This window comes from Bos mutus, chromosome 2 (genome assembly GCF_027580195.1).
Source record: "Bos mutus isolate GX-2022 chromosome 2, NWIPB_WYAK_1.1, whole genome shotgun sequence".
NCBI lineage: Eukaryota > Metazoa > Chordata > Mammalia > Artiodactyla > Bovidae > Bos > Bos mutus.
Window position 1 is genome coordinate 99,454,362 of NC_091618.1, and position 24,134 is coordinate 99,478,495.

Genomic DNA, 24,134 nt, shown 5'->3' on the forward strand with positions numbered 1-24,134 from the left:
CTAGGAGTTTATGGTTTCAGGTCTTACATTTAGATCTTTAAGCTGTTTGAGCTTTTTTTTTGTATATGATGTGAGGAACAAAGCTTCTTTCCTAACTGTAATACTTATGAGCAGGGCAAGCTGGAGGGTTCAAAATCTTTTCCCCCACACCTTCCACAGTGCATCCCAAAAGATGGATGAGAACTAGAGAAGCTCCACACCAAAGAAAACAGTGGAGATGAATTAATAATTGATGAACACATGATGAGGAAACTGGTGGCCATATGACTGCTTGCATCAAACTTTTTCTAAAATATACAATAAATAGGAGAGAAATTGCTAGATTAAGATTAAGGTATGTGTACTCAACTTGTTTTAATGTTGCCAATTGCTCACCAAAATTGTACCATTGTGAATTCTCAGTTTCCATTGTTCTACATTGTCATCAGCAATTGATTGGGCATTCTATGTTCATTGCCTTTTCAGCTTTTCCTTTGTGAGTTGACAGTTTTGTTTTGCTATCTTTCTTCTGATTTGTTTGATCTTTTTCTTATTGGTTTTCAAGCATTCTTTATATATTCTAGATAACAAACCTTTGTCAGTTATATGCATTACATATATCTTTTACAGATTTGATGTGTATCTTTTTTCTTCTAAGGCATCTTCCAGATATTTTGAACTTTAACTGAATTAAATATATAAATATTTCACTTTATGATGAATACTTTTCACTCTTAAGAAATCCTTCCCCACTTGAAGATCATAAAATTATTGTATATTTTATTATACACACAAAAATTCTCCATAACACATTTAAATGTTTAATCTACCTGGAGTGCATTTAAATACATGGTGATAAATTTTCCCTAATTTAATTTTCCTAAATTAAATTAATTATTCCAACATTAGATTTTTCTCATCAATTCAGTAGTGCCACCTCTGTCATATATAGACATTTCCATAAATTCAAAGGACAGTATCTGGGCTATGAATATTGCTTCATGTAAAAAAATTTTCCCCATCTCTGCAGCAATAGTAGCACATTGCTTTTTATATATTATAACTTTAGAATAAGTCTCAATTTCTGGAAGGGAGAACATTCCACTTCTTTTACCTCTTCAGAACTATCCTGCCTATTCCTTCCCCTTTGGTCTTCCATATGAACTTTAGAACCAGCTTGTTAAGTTTCACAAGAAACCTTATTTGGCTTTTCATTGCAACTGCACATGGCAACCGACTCCAGTGTTCTTGCCTGGAGAATCCCATGGACAGAAGAGCCTGGCGGGCTACTGCCTATGGGGATCACAAAGAACTGGACATGACTGAAGTGACTTAGCACATAGCACAATGTCTTCTGGACACTGGTCTTTCTGCTTTGTGAGCATGATATTGCCCTTTCTTCATTTTGGTCTGAAAATTTGTGTTGATCTGAATGCTAAACTGAGGGATATGTACCCAATTTGGCAGTTGTGGGTTCCACTGAAGGGTTTTGAGTGAAAAGACTGGCATGATTAGAACCTTATTTTGAAAATATTGGTCTGAGAGTGCTAGCAGTTTGATTGGAGACTAGAAATGAGGACTCTTGCAAAAGTCAAGGGGGAACAATAATGCAAGTCTGAACTTCAGTAGCAGAAGTAGTAATGGAGACTAAGATAAATTTGAGAAACTTTTCAGAAACAAATAATTACTTCTTTTTGAAAGAAAAAGATCCACTTGGGCTTCCTGCTTCTCTTCTTAAGGACAGATGAATGAGAAGCTCTGAAAGAGTAAGAAGCTAAGACTTAAAGGAGTTACCTGTGGTAGAGGAAAGTGGTAGTCACAGGAATGAGTCCTTGGAGTTTCCTATTTCCTGCCCCCCAACCCACATTTTTTAGAAATCGTATCCTTCTTTCAGGGCTTCCCAGGTAGCTCTAGTGGTAAACAGCCTGCTTGCCAATGCAGGAGACTTTAGAGATGCAGGTTCAATCCCTGGGTCAGGGAGATCCCCTGGAGGAGGGCACGGCAACCCACTCCAGTATTCTTGCCAGGAGAATCCCATGGACAGAGGAGCCTGGTGGGCTATGGTCCATAGGGTCACAAAGAGTTGGACACGACAGAAGTGACTTAGCACAGTACATCCTTCTCTCAAGTCTGGTTCAAATATGTAGACCTCTTCCTTGAGGCCAACCCTGATTTCATCAGCTGGAATGAGAATACATAACATGTTTTCCTTTGTTTTATGATTATGCCCATGCTCACCATCCCCATAGGAGCAAGTACCAAGTCTTAATGGCTTTTATTCCCTGCTCTCTGGCACAATTCCTTTTAATACAAAGAAAAAATCCTGTCAGGCAACAAACAATAATAGTTCAAGAATAAAAATTAAAACCTTCATTTGTTTTTTTTTCCCTCCCTTTTGTGGGTAGAGTTTGGACCGTTGTGCTATGTGAGGTCATCACGAACAAACTTGGGTAGAGGAATGTTTGTGGACGTTTCTCCTCATTTCCTTCAAAAGCACCTTGTATGTTTTGTGATTTCTTTCATTTAATGGCTGTTTTGTAGTGTTACTTTATATTGTGATGTCTGTGTATGAGTTAGGATAAGTATTAATAGTTATTGAGTATAAAAGAATTTTTAATATTTTATTATTCTTACAGTTAAATGATTTAATCTGCAAATCACCTACTAGGTTGCTGTATGCAATTTACAAAATGAATGATAGATACCTAAGAATTCAAAAACTAAAAGCAGAATACAAGCGTAAATAAAGGTGTATCCTTGCTGCCTTGTAAATAGCTGTCATCAGTTTCTTCCCCATGGGGGGTCAGACTTCCCCTGTGAGTGAGTCAATGGAAAATTAAGGAGATACCATTCTCATTTAAGGTTCTTAAATGTGGTTCAACCTCTAATTGCTCTTGGTGAGAAGAGGTGATGTGTATGTGGGTGGGTGTACGTGTGCTTGCTGCTCGTGTGTGTGCTTGCACATACCTGTCGGTGTGTTTTCCCTCTTGATACTATACTCCCAAGTTTGTTTCTTCTGTCTTTGTCTTTCACATTTTAAAATACTGCTTTATGACTGCAATTGACACGTTGTCATTTCCATACTATTTCCACCACTGAGAGCACTTTGGTTTCTTCAATTTGACATACACAGTTTGCACTTATTGCCTTTACTTGTTATCACCTTGCCATACTTATGCCCAAGAGGCATTATCCAGATAAATATGAAGGTGTCCTCAAGGGAGCTTTCTAGCTCTGGGATTCTGCTTCTAATCTCAGAGAGGCTTCCAAAGCCTACGACCAAGCCCCTGATAAAGGGTATGCACAGATGATGATGCTGTCTGTTCTACATGACCCTGCACCCCTGATCACAGCTGAATAGATCAAAGATCGGCTTCTGCCTCAAAGACAGCCAATCTCTACATGTCTTAGCAGAATGTAAAATGTCTTTTTCTTATGAATGTAAGCCAAAATCCATAAAGTAGGCTCTTAAGAAGGGCAGGTTGAAAACTCCCAAGAGGAAAATATGAAATGCCTTTTCTGAGATTGGCTCCCCCAAAGCAGGCCCTGGGATAATTGTGAAAGTGCCCCGATGAAAAGAGTCTTCAAATAGAATGTAGAGTTTGTCTTGCTGTCATAGGGCCCTTGAGATAGGAATTTTTCCCAGAAAAATCCAGAGCAATGGGGACATGGGACAAGGTTGAAAAGAAGACAAACAAGGGTGGGATGTCAAGCCTCCCACAGAAAGTAACTTGGTAACTATTCTGTAGAGAGGTTTGGAGACATGAGGATCCCATCACAGACAATCCCATCAGGGTTGAGGGAGCTGAGGTATTTATACTCCTATACTCATCAGTCATGGGCTGAGAGCTGAGACTAGGGTGGGAATATAAATGAACAGACATGGTCTGCTGTTAGATTCTATAGGCCTGGTGTGAGAGGTTACTCAGGAGGGACTATTGTGATTTGTGGAACTAATCAGATCCTCTCTCTTAGGGATCTGGGGATAACAAAACACAGAGAGTTTGCAAGAATTCAAGAGGCAGCAGGATCCAGGAGCAAGAAGAAGCAGAGAGAATTGAAAGGAATAGATGCAAAAGTGTACAGAATTCTTTGTATGTGGCCATGTGTCCTGGTTTTACTCACTGAACTCATTCCCTTGGGGAAGTGGTCTTTTATTATTCTATCACTGCTTTCTTTTATTCGAGTAATTTTAAAAAATCTGGTCATGTTACATGGCTTGTGGGATCTCAGTTCCCCAACCAGGGCTTGAACCCAGGCTTCTGCAGTGAAAGTGCTAAATCCTAACCACTGGGCCACCAGGGAATTCCCCCATCACTGCCTTTTGTAATAACAAAGGTATCTTGAGTACAAAGTAAAGATCACAGGCATGATTCCCCCAACAGAAGAACCAGGTGGTCAAATCCTCGGGTTCAACTACTTTATTACTCTGCTTGTGTTTTCCCTTTTCCTCATCTGTCTATGTCACATGAGGTGTGGATTTCACCTAGAAGAACTCAATAGATTATTAGTGAACTTATTTTTCTGTGATTTTTAATATGGGTTGTGGGTATCTCTGATGAATTAGTCTAGGGGCTAAAAAAGGTGTTTTTGTAACACTTCTCTCCCTCACTGGCAGGGCCAGCTTCATGGTGGGCAGTAGGTAGTTGCTACAAACTGTGTGACTTGGCACCAATCCTTGAACTACAAATACCTCAGCCTCTGGTCTTCCACCCAGTCACCTAACCCCTACCAACACCCTTGCCCCGCCCCATCCATTTATTATGCATTTGGGCTCAGCAAATTGGAGTGGTTAAAATGAAAATGTTTTCTGGAAACAACCCATATTGGTTAACAATCTAAGTTCATATGCTCATGTGCAGTGATGTAGCTGAAGAATTATAAAGCTAGTTTCACAGAACAACAGTTTCTTATAATCTAGGATAACTCTCAAATCCATCTTAATTTGAGCCTAGCTGGAGAGAGGATTTAGACCAGATAAAATTAGCATAAGAACTGCTCACTTACTGGTATTAAGGTGGGCATTTTTTTCTTCCCAGGTCTGGCAACCTTATCTCTGTGTTAGACATTTTAAGAAAATTGACAAGAAGTATTGATTTCAACGATTCACGTTGGTTATGTATAGATGAAATCAGGGAAAAGGACAACGATTTACAAAGTCAGTATATCATGTGAAAGAAAAACAAAAAACAATGCAATTACTCTTGAAGCCCATTATATGTGGAGTTGAATTGAGGAATGGCAGATAATTTGGGTCTTCCGGAACCAAACAGCCAGCCTCAGATCGCTGCATGTACCCTGCTGCACCAAGATATCCACTTTCAGTTGTGATAGCTTCTGGAAGCTCTCAGGAGTACTGCTGATATGACTCCATTAAATTTTTTAAAAAGCGACAACATTCATTAACATTATTGAGCACCTACTTTGTGCTTTGCTTTACTTTCCTTATCTATAAAATGGGGCTAATAAAATCACCCACTTCATATAGGGGTATTGTAAGAATTAAGTGAGGGAGGCAGATTAGCACCTGATGCAGTCCTAGTGTGTAATCACTAACATTTATTGTTATTGTTAGCTACTCATTACTATTGGAGATAAAAATAATAGAGAAGATACAGTCCTTCTCTTCAAGCAGCTCTGAGCCCAATGGAAAATGAGACATGTGAAGAAGCAGTTACAATTTATGAGGATTCAGTGCAACAGGCTTCCCTGATGGCTCAGATGGTAAAGCATCTGTCTGCAATGCAGGAGACCCTGGTTCGATCCGTAGGTTGGGAAGATCCCCTGTGGAAGGAAATGGCAGCCCACTCCAGTACTCTTGCCTAGAAAATCCCACGGATGGAGGAGCCTGGCAGGCTACAGTCCATGGGGTCTCAAAGAGTTGGACACGACTGAGCGACTTCGTTTTCACTTTCACTTTCTAGTGCAACAGTAGACATATTAACACCAGGGTCCTGGCTTAAAAGAGGGCGCAATTAATTTTGCTCAGACAGTAGTGGAAGATTTTTCAGAGTAGGAGGCTCTGGGGGCTGAGAAAGGTTGCCATGTGGGAGAGGGGTAAAGGGCTTTCTAGTAGTGAGACTTGCATAAGCAGTGTCATAAAGACAGCACACAGTGCAGAGCATCTGAGTGGTTACCCAGGAGTGGAGCAAGGTCTATTGGTGCAGAAATGTCCAAATGTGATGCTGGATGGTAAGGTGGAGCTACATCAAGAAAAAGTGCTGTATGCAACATTCAGGAACTTGGACTTTATGCTCTGTGTACTGCAGACCGTTAAAACTTTTTGACCAAAAAAACCAACAAAGATGTGCTTCCCTGTTGGCTCAGCAGTAAAGAATCCGTCTGTAATGCAGGAGACATGGGTTCAATCCCTGGGTTGGGAAGATACCTTGGAGAAGGAAATGACAACCTACTCCAGTATTCTTGCCTAGAGAATCCCACGGACAGAGGAGCCTGGTGGGCTACAGTCCATGGGGTCCCCAAAGAGTTGGACACGACTTAGTGACTAAATAGCAACAACAAAACAACAAAGATATAAGCAGGTTTAGATTTTAAAAAGATGACAAGATGACTCTGGCAGCTGTGGATACCTTTAAAATTGGTAAGACTGAAAGAGCTGTTAGGAAAGTCCAACAAGAGACAGGAGAGTGTTAATTGGGCAGCAACAATGGAAGTAGAGAGGAGATGAGAGATAAGGGAAATCATTCAGGGAAACAGAAAAGTATAAGCTACCATTGAAAGGGTGAGAGATATTTTATAGTACAATCAGATTTTCCAATTTTTCTAGACAAACATTTTAATGTCTATAAGTCCATGTACAATTGAAATTCTTTGCATTTCTCTTCAAACTGTATACTGTGGTTTTGGGTTTTGTGCTTTCCAACCAAACTTGTCTGCATTTAAACTGTAAATATTGAAAGAGGAGACTAAAGTTAGCAATAAAGCTGCAACCATCAATGTAGCTTATTTTGTATTTACCACAGTCCATCATTGATGAAAGGTGTTCAGTTCAGTTCAGTCGCTCAGTGTTGTCTGACTCTTTGCAACCACATGGACTGCAGCATGCTGAGCTTTCAATCTTTCGCAGCATCAGGGTCTTTTCCAATGAGTCAGTTCTTCACACCAGGTGGCCAAAGTACTGGAATTTCAGCTTCAGCATCAATCCTTCCAATGAATATTCAGGACTGATTTCCTTTAGGATGGACTGGTTGGATCTCCTTGCAGTCCAAGGGACTCTCAAGAGTCATCTCCAACACCACAGTTCAAAAGCATGAATTCTTTAGTGCTCAGCTTTGTTTATGGTCCAACTCTCACATCCATATATGACTATTGGAAACCATAACTTTGACTAGATGGACCTTTGTCAGCAAAGTAATGTCTCCGGTTTTTAATATGCTGTCTAGGTTTTGGTCATAGCTTTTCTTCCAAAGAGCAAGTGTCTTTCAATTTCATGGCTGCAATCACTCTGCAGTGATTTTGGAGCCCAAGAAAATAGTCTGTCACTGTTTCCATTGTTTTCCCATCTAATTGCCATGAAGTGATGGGACCGGATACCATGATCTTAGTTTTTGGAATGTTGAGTTTTAAGCCAGCTTTTTCACTCTCCTCTTTCACTTTCATCAAAAGACTATTTAGTTCCTCTTCGCTTTTTGCCATAAAGGTGATGTCATCTGCATATCTGAGGTTATTGATAGTTCTCCCTGCAATCTTGATTCCAGCTTGTGCTCTATCCAGTCTGGCATTTTGCATGATGTACTCTGCATATAAGTTAAATAAGCAAGGTGACATTATACAACCTGATGTACTCCTTTCCCAATTTGGAACCAGTCCATTTTTCCATGTCCAGTTCTAACTTCTTGACCTGCATACAGGTTTTGCAGAGGTGGTCTGGTATTCCCATCTCTTTTAAGAGTTTTTTACAATTTTTTGTGACCCACATGGTCAAAGGCTTTAGTGTAGTTAATGAAGCAGATGTTTTTCTGGAATTCTCTTGCTTTTTCTATGATCCAGTGGATGTCGGCAATTTGATTTCTGGTTCTTCTGCCTTTTCTAAATCCAGATTGAACATCTGGAAGTTCTTGACTCATGTACTATTGAAGCCTAGCTTGGAGAATTTTGAGCATTTCTTTGTTAGTGTGTGAGATGAGTCCAATTGTGTGGTAGTTTGAACATTCTTTGGCATTGCCTTTCTTTTAGGAATTGGAATGAAAACTGACCTTTTTCAGCCCTGTGGCCACTGCTGAGTTTTCCAAATTTGCTGGCATATTGAGTGCAACACTTTCACAGCATCACCTTTTAGGATTTGAATTAGCTCAGCTGTAATTCCATCACCTCCACTAACTTTGTTCATAGTGATTCTTCCTAAGGCCCACTTGACTTCACACTCCAGGATGTCTGGTTATAGGTGAGTGATCACACCATCGTGGTTATCTGGGTCATTAGGATCTTTTTTGTATAGTTCTTCTGTGTATTCTTGCCACCTCTTCTTAATATCTTCTGCTTCTGTTAGGTTCATACTGTTTTTGTCCGTTATTGTGCCCATCTTTGCATGAATTGTTTCCTTGGTATTGAGGAGATCTCTTGTCTTTCCCATTCTATTGCTTTCCTCTGAAAGGTGTTAGAATGAAGAATTTAGGAATTTAGTCAAGATAAAAGTGGGAAATTCTGGAACTATAAAGAAAAAATTGGATGGTAATGTATAAGGATTATACTGATATATGTTAGTGAATAGCTTTATTAGAATATCAGCACTATTTGGAAAGCTATCAATGTCATCTCATATTTAAACGATTACGTGCATATTTAAGCTGTACAAATCATTGCATTCATTTCATGGCTAATCAATCCAGTCTAAAATCGCTTGCCAAATAATAATGGGATTTTCTCTAACAGCCAGATACTTAAGTCACTAGACACCAAATTATGGGATAGAAAAAATCAGTTCAGCATCTCAGTTAATTATCGGCTTAAAACAATATTGTGTTGAGTCCTGGCACATACCCTTTAGCAGCAGATGTTTTTGTTTCAGACCATTTTGATTACCTCAGTAACTCTAGCATGATAAACTAATGATGCAAATTATTTTTTCATTTTAATTTTACATTGTGGATGGAAATATTGGCCTTTAATGTAACATATTTTCTGTTGTAGCCAGGGCCTAAATTAGGAGGGTAACAGTGGAGAAGGAGAGCGGGTGACAGAATTGAGAGCCATTTGGAAGGTTAGATATCTGAAAGTGTAAAGTGGGAGTTGAAAGAATAAATTCCAAGCTTCTAAAGTGGGCAACTCAAAATAAGGTACCCTTTGCTATGATAAGGGGAGGGGCAAATTTTAAGGGGACAACAAATTCACTTTCAGAGTTGGTGAATTTGAAGTATTCATGGTATGGATGTGGAGAAATTCACTGAGTCTGGAACTCAGGAAGGATCTATCTGTTGGAGGCAGATTTGAAAGTCATCAGCATATAGGCAGTAGATGAAATTATAAGACTGTCTAAACAATGAAGAATTTCATGGAAGGGAAAGGAAAGAGGAAAAGGAGATAGGAGGCAAGAAGACAGAGGAAAAGATGGAGAAAGAAAACCTGGGCTTCCCTGGTGGCTTAGTTAGTAAATAGAAAATGAAAAGTGAAGTTACTCAGTCCCACTCTTTGTGACCCCATGGACTATAGCCTACCAGGCTCCTCCGTCCGTGGGATTCTCCAGGCAAGAATACTGGAGTGGGTTGCCATTTCCTTCTCCAGGGGATCTTCCCAACCCAGGGATTGAACCCAGGTCTTCCACATTGCAGGCAGATGCTTTACCCTCTGAGCCACCAGGAAATAGATCGGTAAATAATAATAAACAGTTGGTAAATAATCTGCCTGCAATGCAGGAAACCTGGGTTCGATCCCTGAGTCAGGAAGATCCCCTGGAGAAGAGAATGGCAACCAACTCCAGTATTGTTGCCTGGAGAAGTCCATGGACAGAGGAGGCTGTCGGACTACAGTCCATGGAGGGTCACAAAGAGTCGGACAGAACTGAATGACTAATACACACATTACTTGTTTGAAATGGTTTAAATCAGTGGTCTTTTAACTTTTAAAATTGTGTATCCAATCAATAGGTTTTTCTTTGAACAATCTTCATAGATGTCTGTTTACTTATGGATTATATACATATAACATTTTCAATCCATAAGTAACTATTAGTAAAACTTAATTTCTCTAAGTTTTAGATATAAGCTAAATATATTTTACTTAGCAAAAGATGCATATTTCCCCCATTTTAACATCTGTCCACCAGGGAGCTGAAATGACATCAGTGTCCACACATATATGAATTCAGTCACAGTAGATCATACCACCATTATTTGTACATGTAAATAAATGTATTTTGTTGTTGTTTAGTCACTAAGTAGTATCTGACTCTTTGTGACCCCATGGACTGTAGCCTGCCAGGCTCCTCTGTCCATGGGATTTCCCAGGCAAGAATTCTAGAGTGGATTGCCATTTCCTTCTCCAGGGGATCTTCTTGACCCAAGGATCAAACCCCTGTCTCCTATTTGGCAGGTGGATTCCTTACCACTGAGCCATCTGTGTTCCCTAAATAAATGTATGCTTACATAAATCTAAATGAGTTCTTGTAAGAAATATTAACTAAACTTGTAAATGACAAGAATGCTATATCATATTTAATTGGCAGTGTTTTTCCTTCTAATATATAAAATAATGGTGCATCTTACAGTCAATGGAAGTTGCAGTGCTTTCTCTTCCCACCCAAGTGATTCATCTTGTGTGTCCCACTTTGGAGATTGGGTTTTAATCAAGACAGAGGGGTACACAGTGTGGAACACCTTAAAGAAATTAAATAAAATGCTATCTTTTAAAAAATGGAAAAATGTTTATCACCTTTAACAACACAGTCACCGGGGTCCTTGCTGGGGGCAGTGTCAATACTAGAAGAGGGGGCAGCCAGATCATGGAAGCTCAAGGAATAAGCAGGCCATGTGGTATTTAAAATGCACCCACTGCATGCCAGACTCTGTGCTAACTAAGCACTTTTCATATAACCCTGAGAAGTTGTGATTACTCCTGATTTAAGGTAACAATCAGAGATTTTCAGAATTTAAATGACTTGTACTTGGTCCAAGCAAAGCTTGAACTCTGTTGACCATCTCAGAAACTGAACCCAATAATAATATTCTATAATATCTTCCAGTGTGAGGTTAGTGGAGGTAGAAAGTGAGTGTAGACAACTACTATTCAGGTAGCTAGGTATCTTGCCTATGGACAAAAGCAGAAAGAATGAAAAATGGCTAAGTATATGGTTAAAAATCCAAAATCACTGCAGATGTTGACGGCAGCCATGAAATTAAAAGACACTTACTCCTTGGAAGGAAAGTTATGACCAACCTAGATAGCATATTCAAAAGCAGAGACATTACTTTGCCAACAAAGGTTCGTCTAGTCAAGGCTATGGTTTTTCCTGTGGTCATGTATGGATATGAGAGTTGGACTGTGAAGAAGGCTGAGCGCCGAAGAATTGATGCTTTTGAACTGTGGTGTTGGAGAAGACTTGAGAGTCCCTTGGACTGCAAGGAGATCCAACCAGTCCATTCTAAAGGAGATCAGCCCTGGGATTTCTTTGGAAGGAATGATGCTAAAGCTGAAACTCCAGTACTTTGGCCACCTCATGCGAAGAGTTGACTCATTGGAAAAGACTCTGATGCTGGGAGGGATTGGGGGCAGGAGGAGAAGGGGACGACAGAGGATGAGATGGCTGGATGGCATCACTGACTCGATGGACGTGAGTCTGAGTGAACTCTGGGAGCTGGTGATGGACAGGGAGGCCTGGCATGCTGCGATTCACGGGGTCACAAAGAGTTGGACATGACTGAGTGACTGATCTGATCTGATCTGATGGTTAAAAAAGGTCTTTCTTCTTTAAAGATGGGTGAGAATTGAGCATTCTTGCACGGTGAAGGAAATGAGGCAGGAAGAGAGAATTTGAGGCAATTAAGCAAGACAGATAGTAACTAATGATAAAATCCCCGAGGATTCCATCTGGAGCAGGAGAAGGAACCTTAGTTGCCTCCCCTACTAAGAGGAGGAAAGTGGTGGGAACTGGAAACAGGGGCCCATAATAATGGAAGCTTTTATGTGAGAAGAAGGAAGAGAACACAAGGAAATACCAAGTTTATGTTACTTATTTTCTCTGTAGACTAGGAGATAAGACCATTGCTTAGAGTGTGTGTGGGGTGGGAAACAGATGGGTAGCAGTCAGACCTGATAGGAGTATTATTAAGCTTTAAACAGTAACTGTAGGGAATTGGAGCTATAGCTCACTTGGGACTTGTCAAAGGCTATAATCTACTCATGACACCAGTCTGCATGGTATAAAAGTTTTCCCCCCAATGATGTCTGCAAGCTTGAACCTAAGAACCTGACAGCTGGATTTGTACAACGTTGGGATTTTACACTGTTTAGAGAGGCAGTGGTTGAAGAAAAAGGAATCAAAGATTTCAAGAGGAAGGAGCTGGTAGAGTGGATGAAATCAAGGTATCAAAGTCTTGGAAGTTTTAATGAGGTTATTGGTTTAGCAGATGCAGAGGGAGCAGGAGAGTGATGAAGCTGAAGGAGAGAAGAGAGCATCTGAGCTTTCAGAATGGGCAGAGTTATCTCCTATCTCCTCAATGACCATCCTTCCAAATGCTCTCCTTAATTGCAGGATTGGAAATTTGTAAATTACACTTCTCAGATTCCCTTGCCAGTGGAGTTTCAATTTAGAATCTTCTATGAGAGACACTGGTTTGAGATTTGCAAAGAAGAGGAGAAGCCATTGTTCTCCAGCTGCAGGTACGCACAAGCGCATGAGCATCCGTGGATGGCAGACATCTGGGCAGATGTGCCAAGATTTCCAGGCTTCCTCCTGAGAGTCACCTACTTTGGTGCTGCAGAGGGCTGAGATCTGCAGTAGTGGTTTCTACAATATACACATTTCTAAATTTCTTGAATTCCAACAGTGGCTTCTCTGACCTTTGCTCTGACCTTTTCCCTGACCTTTTCCCTGGACCTTCTAGAGACTGAATGATTCTCTTAACTTTCTGTGTTAAATCCCCTTTGACTTGATGTATTTAGGGTTTTTTTGGTTGTTGTTCTTCTGACATATTTCCCCCCAATTCTACATTTAAACTGGATTATAAGCTTTTCCATGATCACATCAGTATTGGTCAGGATTATCTTATCTGTTCGGATTCCACAGTTGCAAGCAAGGTAAAGAAAATACAGCCAATTTAAAAAGAAAAGAAATTTATTTATTTATTTATTTTCCTAATTTTATTTTATTTTTAAACTTTACATAATTGTATTAGTTTTGCCAAATATCAAAATGAATCCGCCACAGGTATACATGTGTTCCCCATCCTGAACCCTCCTCCCTCCCCATACCATCCCTCTGGGTAGTCCCAGTGCACTAGCCCCAAGCATCCAGTGTCGTGCATCGAACCTGGACTGGCAACTCGGTGGAGAACACTTAGGGAACTGATTACTGGCTGGATCTGTCTCCCTCCTTTTCATTCCCCCCTTTTATCCTTCTGGCCACCTCTGTCACCTTCCTCCTTCTTCTCTTCTCTGTATAACTCCGTGAACATCTCTGAGTGGTCCAGTTGTGGAGTGCACATAAGAAAAGAAATTTATTGAGTAAATTCAGAGAGCATGTGGAATTGCTAGGCGGGCTGGAGAACCAGACTCTGAAAATGAATCTATGCAGTGGATGGAAAACTATGGATAAAATCATGTCACAGAGCCAGTGCAGTGATGGCCACTGCTACAATCAGTGGTGGGCATGCCTAATTGATGAATCTAACCCATGCCCCTCTGTCCTAGACTTAGAGGTGGCTGGGCAATTGAGGATCTGACCTTTCAAGTTTTAGAGTGACAGCTCTGCCTCATAATTCAGAGGAACCTCAGACAAGAGATTCAAATATTGGGAAGTCCCACAACTGGTGCATATCTACTCTAACATCCAATTTTTATGTTTGTGCTTTTGCTTCTATCTTTTGTTTTCTCTGGCAAGCCCTCCAAATGCTCATGTCCCCATGATGTGTACTTATCCTTTACAATCCACCTTCCTCCTGGAAACCTTCCCAGCTGCAAGTGTTTGCTTCCAGCCCTGAACTCCTACAGCAATTCATATCTTGTTTGACCTTATTAAATTCTAACTTGCTTTTATTGATATTTTCAGTTAAAAATGTTGTATGTAGCATATTTAAGGTTGAAGGAACATGAGAGGCTATCTGATGTGGCTGGACTATCAGCTCACTGAAATAGTGGCTTGCTTTATCAAGATTTGTTAATCACCACCCCCCTCTTCCCAGCAGAGTACCTGCTTATGGTAGGCATATCAGAAATATTAGTTACATCGAATTAAAAGACCCATACCAAGACTTACTTGTCCCAATTTCCTTTCTCTTTTCCAGCCACCTCCCTCCACCACCACTTGCTTTTATTTTATCCCACCCCCTCCCACATCCTCTAGGATCTTATTTCACTTCTTTTGTTCTTATGGAATTTTCAATCACCTGCTAGAGATGCCTGCCTAGTGGCCTGAAATAAATTCAAACGTCCCTTGTTGTAAAATAACCATTCTCGGCTTTCTTTCCACCCCACTCTTAAAAAAGAAAACAAAAAAAAAAAAAAAAAAACAAGTTATGCGTACAGCCTTCCTGTTATCACCTCTCCAGCTGCTCACTTCTTTTTCTCTAAGTCTGCCTAGTTCCCCCTGAAGGTGCCGGTGACCGCAATGGGCCGAGCCAGGAACCGTTAGCCCGCATCCTCTTTGGCTTCCCGGGGTTGTTTGCGTCTGGTGATCACGTGACCAGCGATTTCGCCGCTCCAGAGACACTGCACACCTGATTCTTCCGCTCCCATTCCAGCGCCTACGCGCCCCTCGTCCTCCCCTCCTCCATCCCGGCTGCTAGCCTGCGGGCATGTGACCTGGGCCCTGCCAGACAGAGGCTCCTACCCCGGACAGTCAAAATATTTTCTGCAGGTGATGGTAGCCCTAAGTCTGTGCGGAGCGTGCCGCGCATGCAGCGTTATGACCTCACCAAACCGCCCCGTAACGTCCCAGCTCACAGCTGCTGGCCTAACTTGGGCATTGTTTTGTGGGCCTGGTTTTCCCTCCTTTCTCTCTCTGTAAGCTAACATCCTGTCGATAAGTTACGTTTCTGCTTAGGTGAGCCAGAGTTGGGTTCTGTAGTTTACTCCCAAGATCTCTGGCTAGTACAATTACTTTTCTTTCTCTTTCTGACCCCTAAGTGAAGGTATTCCTCCCAGCTCATTCCTTGCCTGTTTTTTTTTTTTTTTTTTTTTTCCCCCACCATCCACAATTTTCTTTTAACACTGGCGAGCTCACCTATTTCCCAGGTATGGGTTATCGCCTTTATGCTGGTTTCTCCCAAATCTTTTTCCAAGTGCCACCTCCCACCTGAGCTCTAATCTAATAGCATATTTCCATATGCACACCCAGGGCCTGTCCTGGGATGCACCCAAACCAGTAAGACTAAAATTCAGACTCACCAGTTCTCATCTTGCTAGTAAACCAACTTCTTCAAATTCATTTTTCTTGCTGAACACCCAGACTTTGGATCTTTCTCTCTATGCCATCCCTAATATGCCCAACAGTACCAAGTTCTTTTTATTTTTTCTGGACCACCAGGGAAACCCTGAGCCACGCCTTTCCTGCACCGATACCTCTCAAATCCTTTATCTCATACTGTCATTACTTTGTCATTGTCTGAACAGTTGTCATTTGCTCCCTGTTGAGCTCCTCCCTCTAGTTGTCCCTCTAAATCAATCTGACATATGGTCAGATTAAATATCCTGAAACAAAATTCTGGACACAGTCCCCTCGTGCATCTTCTGTGCTCCAGTCTAAAGTGAAAACTCTAGAGCCTGACTCTCAAGCCATCCACAGATGGATCCTAACCTACTTCGCCATTCTTTATCCTATTATGTGTAGGATTCTTATTTATTAAAAAATTTTTAGATTCTTTTCCATTACAGTCTATTATGAGATATTTATTATAGCTCCCTGTGCTATACATTGGGCCTTGTCATTTATATATTTTATATAATACATAGTAATTTGTATCTACGTGTTAGTGGCTCAGTCATATCTGACTCTTTGCCCATGGACTAACCCCATGGACTTCAGCCCACTAGACTTCTCTGTCCATGGGATTCTCCAGGCCAGAACACTGGAGTGGATTACCATTTCCTTCTCCAGGGGATCTTCTGGACCAAGGAATTTTCAACTAAGCTATCAAGGAAGCCCCTGCTGACCCCAAATTCCTAATTTATCTCTCCCCCCACACTTTCGCCTTTGGTAACTATAAGTTTGTTATCTATGTCTATGAACCTGTCTCTGTTTTATAAATAAGTTCATTTTTACCATATTTTAGATTCCACATATGTGTTTGATGTAATATTTGTCCTTCTCTAACTTATTTCACTTGGTATAGTAATCTCTAGATCCATTCATGTTGCTGCAAATGGCATTATTTCATTCTTTTTTATGACTGAGTAGTCTATATGTGGGCTTCGCAGGTGGTGCTGGTGGTAAAGAACCAGCCTGCCAGTCTGCAGGAGACAGGAGAGATGCTGGTTTGATCCCTGGGTTGAGAAGATCCCCTGGAGAAGGGCGTGGCAACCCACTCCAGTATTCTTGCCTGGAGAATCCCAAGGACAGAGGAGCCTAGAAGGCTACATACAGTCCATGGGGTCACAAAAAGTCACACATGACTGAAGCGACTTAGCACACATGCAGTCTATACGTAGGATTTTTAAAAACGCTTTATGACCCATAATTGTGTTCCATATTGTCCCACTGTCCTGCATTTGCTTAGAGTGTTCTTTACATGGAGTCGCTTTCTCTGTGCAGCTCAATCTAAGAATCAACTTAAGTGTCAAACCAAATGCCACTTCCTCTATGAAGTCCTCCTCCTTGTCCCCTTGTAAAATGCTTTTCAACCTTTAATAGATGTATGGACCATCTGGGCATCATACTGGAATGTAGATTCTGGTTTAGTAGGCCTCAGGTAAGGTGTGGGGTTCTGCATTTCTAACAAACTCTTCGTTGATGCTAAAGGCGCCTGGGCCACAAGTTGAGTAGCAAGGCCCTGGAGAGAAGCATGTTCTTTCACTGAACTGTGGGGCAAGATACCAGGACAGAAATTATGTGTTATTTATTTACACTACAATCTTCAAAGTACCCATTTTACCTTGTCAAAGATAGGGATTGGCACATAGTTATTTTGATTGAATACAGTAACTCATTCTAATTATTTTAATTGAATTGAATATGCGTCTGATATTGCCTTTTCTTTTCCACTCTATGTCTTAGTTTAATTGGATTTCAAGTAGATAAATACATGGGAAGAAGAGGATACTCCATACATGATCTGCTATAGGTGAGGATGACCCACCATTTTTAAGGTAATGCTAATTTAACTATTGTGATGGCTAGGATCCTTAAATGCAAAAAACTGAAGTTACTCTAGCTTAAGCAGAAAAGTAATTTCTAAAAGTATATTAGGTAGCTCACAGAATTGTTGAGAGGGTCAGAAACTACACAGTAAAAGCAATGCATAAATTATACCAGGGGACTCCACAGATACACTTTTTGGGCATAGAATCAGCAGCTCGCTGGGTATTGGACTGTAGTTCTGAACTTTGGCCATTTCAGCTGTGTGTGTCTTCCACCACTCTTAGTACAGTGGATTCTGTGCAGGGCCTCCTTCTTCATGTTTGTATTAGTTTCCAGTTTGTAATGAATTTTCAGAAACTGAGTGGCTTAAAAGAAAAACATGCATGCATACTTAGTTGTGTCTGACCCTTTGTGACCCCATGGACTGTAGCCTGCCAGGCTCCTCTGTCCATGGAATTCTCCAGGCAAGATTACTAGAGTGGGCTGCTATTCCCTTCCCCAGGAGATCTTCCCAATCCAGTAATTGAACCTGTGTCTCCTGTATTGGCAGGCGGATTCTTTACCACTGAGCCTGTGGGAAGCCCCAAAACAAAAAATGTGTGCTATTGTGTTGTTACTTCAGTTGTGTCTTACTCTTTGTGACATTATGGACTGCAGGCCTCCAGCCTCCTCTGTCTAAGTATTCACTTACAATTCTGGAGGACAGAAGTCAAAAGTCAGTATCACTGACTTGGTGGGAAATCAGGGAAGGTGTGGCCAGGGCTGTCTCCTTCTGGTGGCTCTAGGGGAGAACACATTCCTTACAAACCCTGCCAACTTCTGATGGCATCTGGTATTACTTGGCTTGGCTGCGTAGCTCTTGTCTTCAAAGTCAGGATCTTCAAACCCCTCTGCTCTGTCATCACGTTGTCTCTGCCTTGTAAATGTCAAGTCTCCCTCTGCCCTCCTTTTTTTAAAAAAAAAAAAAAAAACTTTTTATATTCCTGACCCAGAGATCGAACCTGGGGCTTTTGCATTGCAGGCAGTTTCTTTACCATCTGAGCCACCATTTCTAAAAGTAGATCATTTTTATATTGAAGTATAACTGATTAACAATACTGTGATAGTTTCAAGTGGACAACCATATGTATACATGTATCCATTCTCCCCCAAATGCCCCTCCCATTCAGACTGCCACATAACTTTGAGCAAAGTTCCTTGTGTTATACAGTAGGTCCTTGTTGGTTATCCATTTAAAATATAGCAGTGTGTACATGTTGATCCCAAACTCCCTAACTATCCCTTCCCTGCATCCTTCTCCCCTGGCACCCATGAGTTCCTTCCCTAAGTCTGTGAGTCTGTTTCTGTTTTGTAAATAAGGTCATTTGTATAATTTCTTACTCACCCTTTTTAAAAAAAAATAATTTATTTTAATTGGAGGTTAATTACTTTACAATACTGTGGTGGTTTTCACCATACATTGACATGAATCAGCCACGGGTGTACATGTGTCCCCCCATCCCAAACCCCTTCCTGCCTCCCTCCCCATCCCATCCCTCTGGGTTGTCCCATTACACTGGCTTTGAGTGCCCTGTTTCATGCATTGAACTTGGACTGGTCATCTGTTTCACATATGGTAATATACATGTTTCAATGCTATTCTCTCAAATCATCCCACCCTTGCCTTCTCCCACAGAGTCCAAAAGTCTGTTCTTTATACATGTGTCTCTTTTGCTGTCTTGCATATAGGGTCGTCATTACTATCTTTCTAAATTCCATATATATGCATTAGTATACTGTATTGGTGTTTTTCTTTCTGATTTACTTCACTCTGTATAATAGGCTCCAGTTTCATCCTCCTCATTAGAACTGACTCAAATGTGTTCTTTTTAATAGTTGAGTAATATCCCATATGTATATGTACCACAATTGTCCTATCCGTTCGTCGGCTGATGGACATCTAGGTTGCTTCCATGTCCTGGTAAACAGTGCAGCAATGAACATTGGGGTACACATATCTCTTTCAGTTCTGGTTTCCTTGGTGTGTGTGCCCAGCAGTGGGATTGCTGGGTTGTACGGCAGTTCCATTTTCAGGTTTTTAAGGAACCTCCACACTGTTCGCCATTGCCCTCCTTTTTTAAGATATACACAAGGTTGTGTATGGCCCACCTGAATAATACAGGTTACTCTCCCTGTCTCAATACCTTTAATTTAACCACATCTGTGAAGTCTTTACCTTGTAAGGTAACATTCACAGGTCCCAGGTATTGGGACCTGATATCTTTGAGGGTCATCTTTCATCATACCTGCAGTGGTTTTTGCTTTTGCATTGAAGTCTCAATTGTGTACATCTCACTGGTGGAGCCCAGGTCACATGCCTGCTGTTGAGCTGCAAGGGAAGCTAGGAAGTAAGCTTGTCAGGAAAGGCATTCAAAGATAAGAGATGGACAAAATGTCAAGTATCAACTAAAATAGTCTCCAAAGTGCCATAAAAATTAACTTGGTGGCAGATCCTTTAAACTGAGAGAAGCTAATCATGGCTGAATGTTTTGGGCACCAAATTTCAAGCCATGCAACCGTGGACAAGGAAAGTCATCAATTTGGAAAATAAATTTCTTTGACTTGGGGAGTCAGCAGGAATGGCTTTGGGCAATGTTCCTCTTTCAATCACAGGAAAAATCTTCCCTGGGACCTTAATATGACCAATTCAGTTAAATTTTATATTTTATTAAGAATGACACTAAAGTTATAATGTCATGGTAAATTCCATTTCCTATCTGATCTGATGTACATCACACCTGTGGTGCCCAGAACTGTCCAATACATTTATGGCAATAAAGACTCAGACAATAGAAGATGCACAGCTTATGTTTCTTTAACTCTCTCATATGATTTTCAAGCAAACCCAAAGGTCCTTCTGGTAATTCCCCCCCTTTTTCTCAATGCATGTGTGTGCTTCCATGTCAGCAATTAATTTCCCCAGCTCCTCTTACCTGTGTACCTGCTAGAAATAATGGTGCCAACTCTTATTTGCCTATTCAATCAGTAAAAAAAAAAAAAATCAAATAATCTGGTAAGAAATACCATGCCTTAATAGTGTTACAGTGATGGTAAGCATCTTACAGGTTGCCTCGAGTCCAAATTACTGTGGCGAGAACAGTAATTCTCCATTTGTCTGTGTATATAAGAGGGAAAAGAGATCATGTAAAAGTTATTGAGATCAGCATTTATAGCAACTATAAATGTCAATTGATGTCAATATAAATACATCTTGGGCTCTTCTGTAAAATGATCATCTGAGAACATTGTTTTATTGTTGATACTTTGCTGTATGTTTGTTTCTAAGACACACTTTAAAAATCCAGTTTGTTCCCTTGAGCATTTGTTGGGGGTGAGGAATCTGGCAGCATAACGAAAGCTTTCTGTTAGGAGGCCCAGAATCAAAGTGGGGTAAAAGTTGTAGAAAAGATTATTTTCTTTAACTTTAGCGGCTTCCTATTTCTGTGTTGAGAGATTTTATTTGGGAAGGGACCGTTATGATCTGACTGACAATGATTCCAGCTCCTCCAAACACTAACTGAAAAGTCTAACTCTTTCTGGCACTCCACTTCTCATTTAAGATGAGAATAACAACCACGTCATCGTCTTACTTCCAAGCAGCAGTTACTTTTTCTTTTCTTAGATGTGATTGGCATTTTCAGAAAAGTGTATTTTGGAGCTCTTCTCTCCCTTGGGTTCTAGAGTGGTTCTGTGTGTACTGAACTTTCACAAAATGTCCATCTCTGTATTGACCCCAACCTCCTATTTGATTTGACCTTTGTGATGGGTGGAGGAAGGATGAAGGAGATCTGGAGAAGTTTTTGGAAGCTTCACTCTGTGAATTAATACTTATGCTTCAGCATAATGCTGGTATTTGATCAAACATAAAAAGCTTCAAGCTTTTAAGGTCCTGCTGACACCAGTATCAACAAAGCACTGAAGCGGAAGCTTTCCGGCGGCTGATTAGAGGGAGATTTTATTTCACTAGCTTTAAGACTAAGTATACCTTTTAGTAGATTTTTCTCAAGGATAAGCTACATCATGCAGTATAAATCAAATTCAAGAGCTTTAATAAAGTACCCTTGATAATTTGGTAATATATTATCACTAGGTTTTGGAAAGGCAATAAATGACTGCTTTTTATAGTGTAATTTAAAATAATAATATGGATTACAGTTGTGTTCAGTCATGAAAGTATAATTTAACAGTTTAGGCTTATAATAATCTTTCTTCCCTTGACAGTGTCCACTCTTACGTTAGTCCAAGTATGGCTTACTTGGGAATGATTAATTGTGCTTGCTTTTAGACTCTAGTAGGGCTAAACATGTGTTTAATTGGAATTTTATGTTGTTGTCTTGGAAAAGCTTCACACAAAAATGAAATTGAAAGCTGGAGGATCAAGACTGCTAAAGTGTGAGCTATTCCAATATCAAAAGCATGACCAAACATTTGCAAGCTTGCTGTATCCTTGGGGACCCTCCAGGAAATGGAGGAGTCATGAGAAGTGGAACTGGAAAGAATTTAATGAGGGAACCATTTATAAAGGTGTGGGAAGTTTCCAGGGAGCAACAAGGGAGAGCGAAGCACCCAGAAATTCATGCCATAGGAGACTTCACCACCCCAGGCCGGAAGAGATGAGTGGTTTTGCTGCTCCTGGATCTGGAAAAGGCAGTAGTTGTGGAAGAGGGGGCAGGATACGGGTGCTGTGGCCTCAGGGGAGAAAGGTGCGCGCTATTCAGTTGCATTTAGGCGAGGAGGGGATTGGGAAGATTAAAATCACCAACATTTTCCCCACCTTTGAAATCTCCCTGTGGAGCCTCCTATTGGGTAGACCCAACTGATGCTGGAAGTTCAAATGATACCATCTGAGGCACAGAGCAGGGTGAAGACAGGTGTGGTGTGGATTTGGAGGGATACCCCACACATATACCAACCACACATGAACAAAACAGATGCTGAAGGACTGCATTTTTATCTGATATGTATGTGACCAATTAGAACCCAAACTCAAAATAGTTCCTGTTTTCTTCTGCTTTCTAGCCATTACACATAAAAAAGACTTTTTCAAAAGTTCTCTTTTTCCTGAGTTTTCATGATTTTCACAGCTGTTTGTTTTATATCTTTAATCAAGTTGGAATGCAATGCATTAGCTTTTAACAAGGATACACCGTTCTCTAGGAACACAGAACAAAACAGAAATAACCCAATTTTTGCTACTATTCAGGACTATAGGAATAAATCTTGCCATTCATAAGATCCATCATAAAAATGCAAATGGGTAACTTCACTTTTAATTGTTTGTCAAGGATTCTGTAGAGCTCTTCTGGGGTTCCCAGCTCCCCCTCCTGTATCTCCTACCTTCAGCTCCCCACCTTGAGAGCTCTACATGCCCTTCTTACCTGCTCTATAGACCTGTTTGGGTTCCAAAGCAGAACTGAAACTATGTCTCTGTTTATCAGGTGTCTGAGTTAGCTGAGAACCTATTTGCCCTTCTCTGATTTTATAACATGACCTCTTTCATTGTCCACGGTTTACCATGCCCCACAGTCCTCTGAAACTCCACTTTTCTTGCAGTACTCTGGGGTCAGCTGAATTGTAGGCCACAGACTGATGAGAGCTCAAAACTGAGAATCATGAGATAGATTCTAATTCCAACTTTTAGCCAGATAGTGTTCATCAGTTAAAGAATATTTTTATTAAATTTCTAAAAATTTTATTTTTAACACCAAAAACATTTTGTACTGGGGTCTAGCCAATTAACAATGTTGTGATAGTTTCAGGTGAACAGTGAAAGGACTCAGCCATACATATGCATGTATCCATTCTCCCCCAAACTCCCCTTGCATTCAGGCTGGCACATAACATTGAGCAGGTCATGTACCCACTGCTATATTTAAAATGGATAACCAACAAAAATCTATCGTACTGCACATGGAACTCAAAGTATATTCCTAAGCCTTTTTTTGTCATCTGAAAAACAGGGTGCATGAAACAGATCTGTGATCCCTCAAATACTACTGTGAAATCAATAGAATGAGAGTTGGTGGCAGAACTTAGTAGTCTTCACGGGAAATGGAGCCTAAGTGGAGATGGGTTGGACCCTGAAGATCACAATTGTGTGCCAGGATCTGGGTTTTGATTTTAATCCCAGAAAATCACTCTTGTTTGGCACTAGGGGATGTCATGCTGCACTCACCCTAAGTAAACATCCACAAGCCGTGATAGAGATTGTAATGCCAATTTAGGAGTCTTCTGGCGTCCATGTAAGCACTGTGCCCTTATCCTTCAGTCACTACACTAGGACAAGTTCTTTGGGTCTAGATCCCCTTCTCAGTGAACAACAGTCTGGACCTGCCACAACAGAATCACACAGGAGACTGAAGTAGCTGTCACAATGCCAGTGTATTCATTTACAACCAGAAATTTAAGATGAGTACTTATACAATCAACAGCTTTTTTCTAACTGCACAGGAAATTTAATCACAATCTCAAGTCATTTCCTTTACCATAGGCAGCCCCTCTCTTAGGGACCTATTGTACTTAAAGTCTGGGAGGTTGTTCTCTCAACACTAGGCAAATCTCTACTAAGAAGATTTTTGTTAGGCATGGAAATGGAACAAAGAATGTTATGTTTACAGCACAAGGTAAGATGGTTAAACAATATTGTACA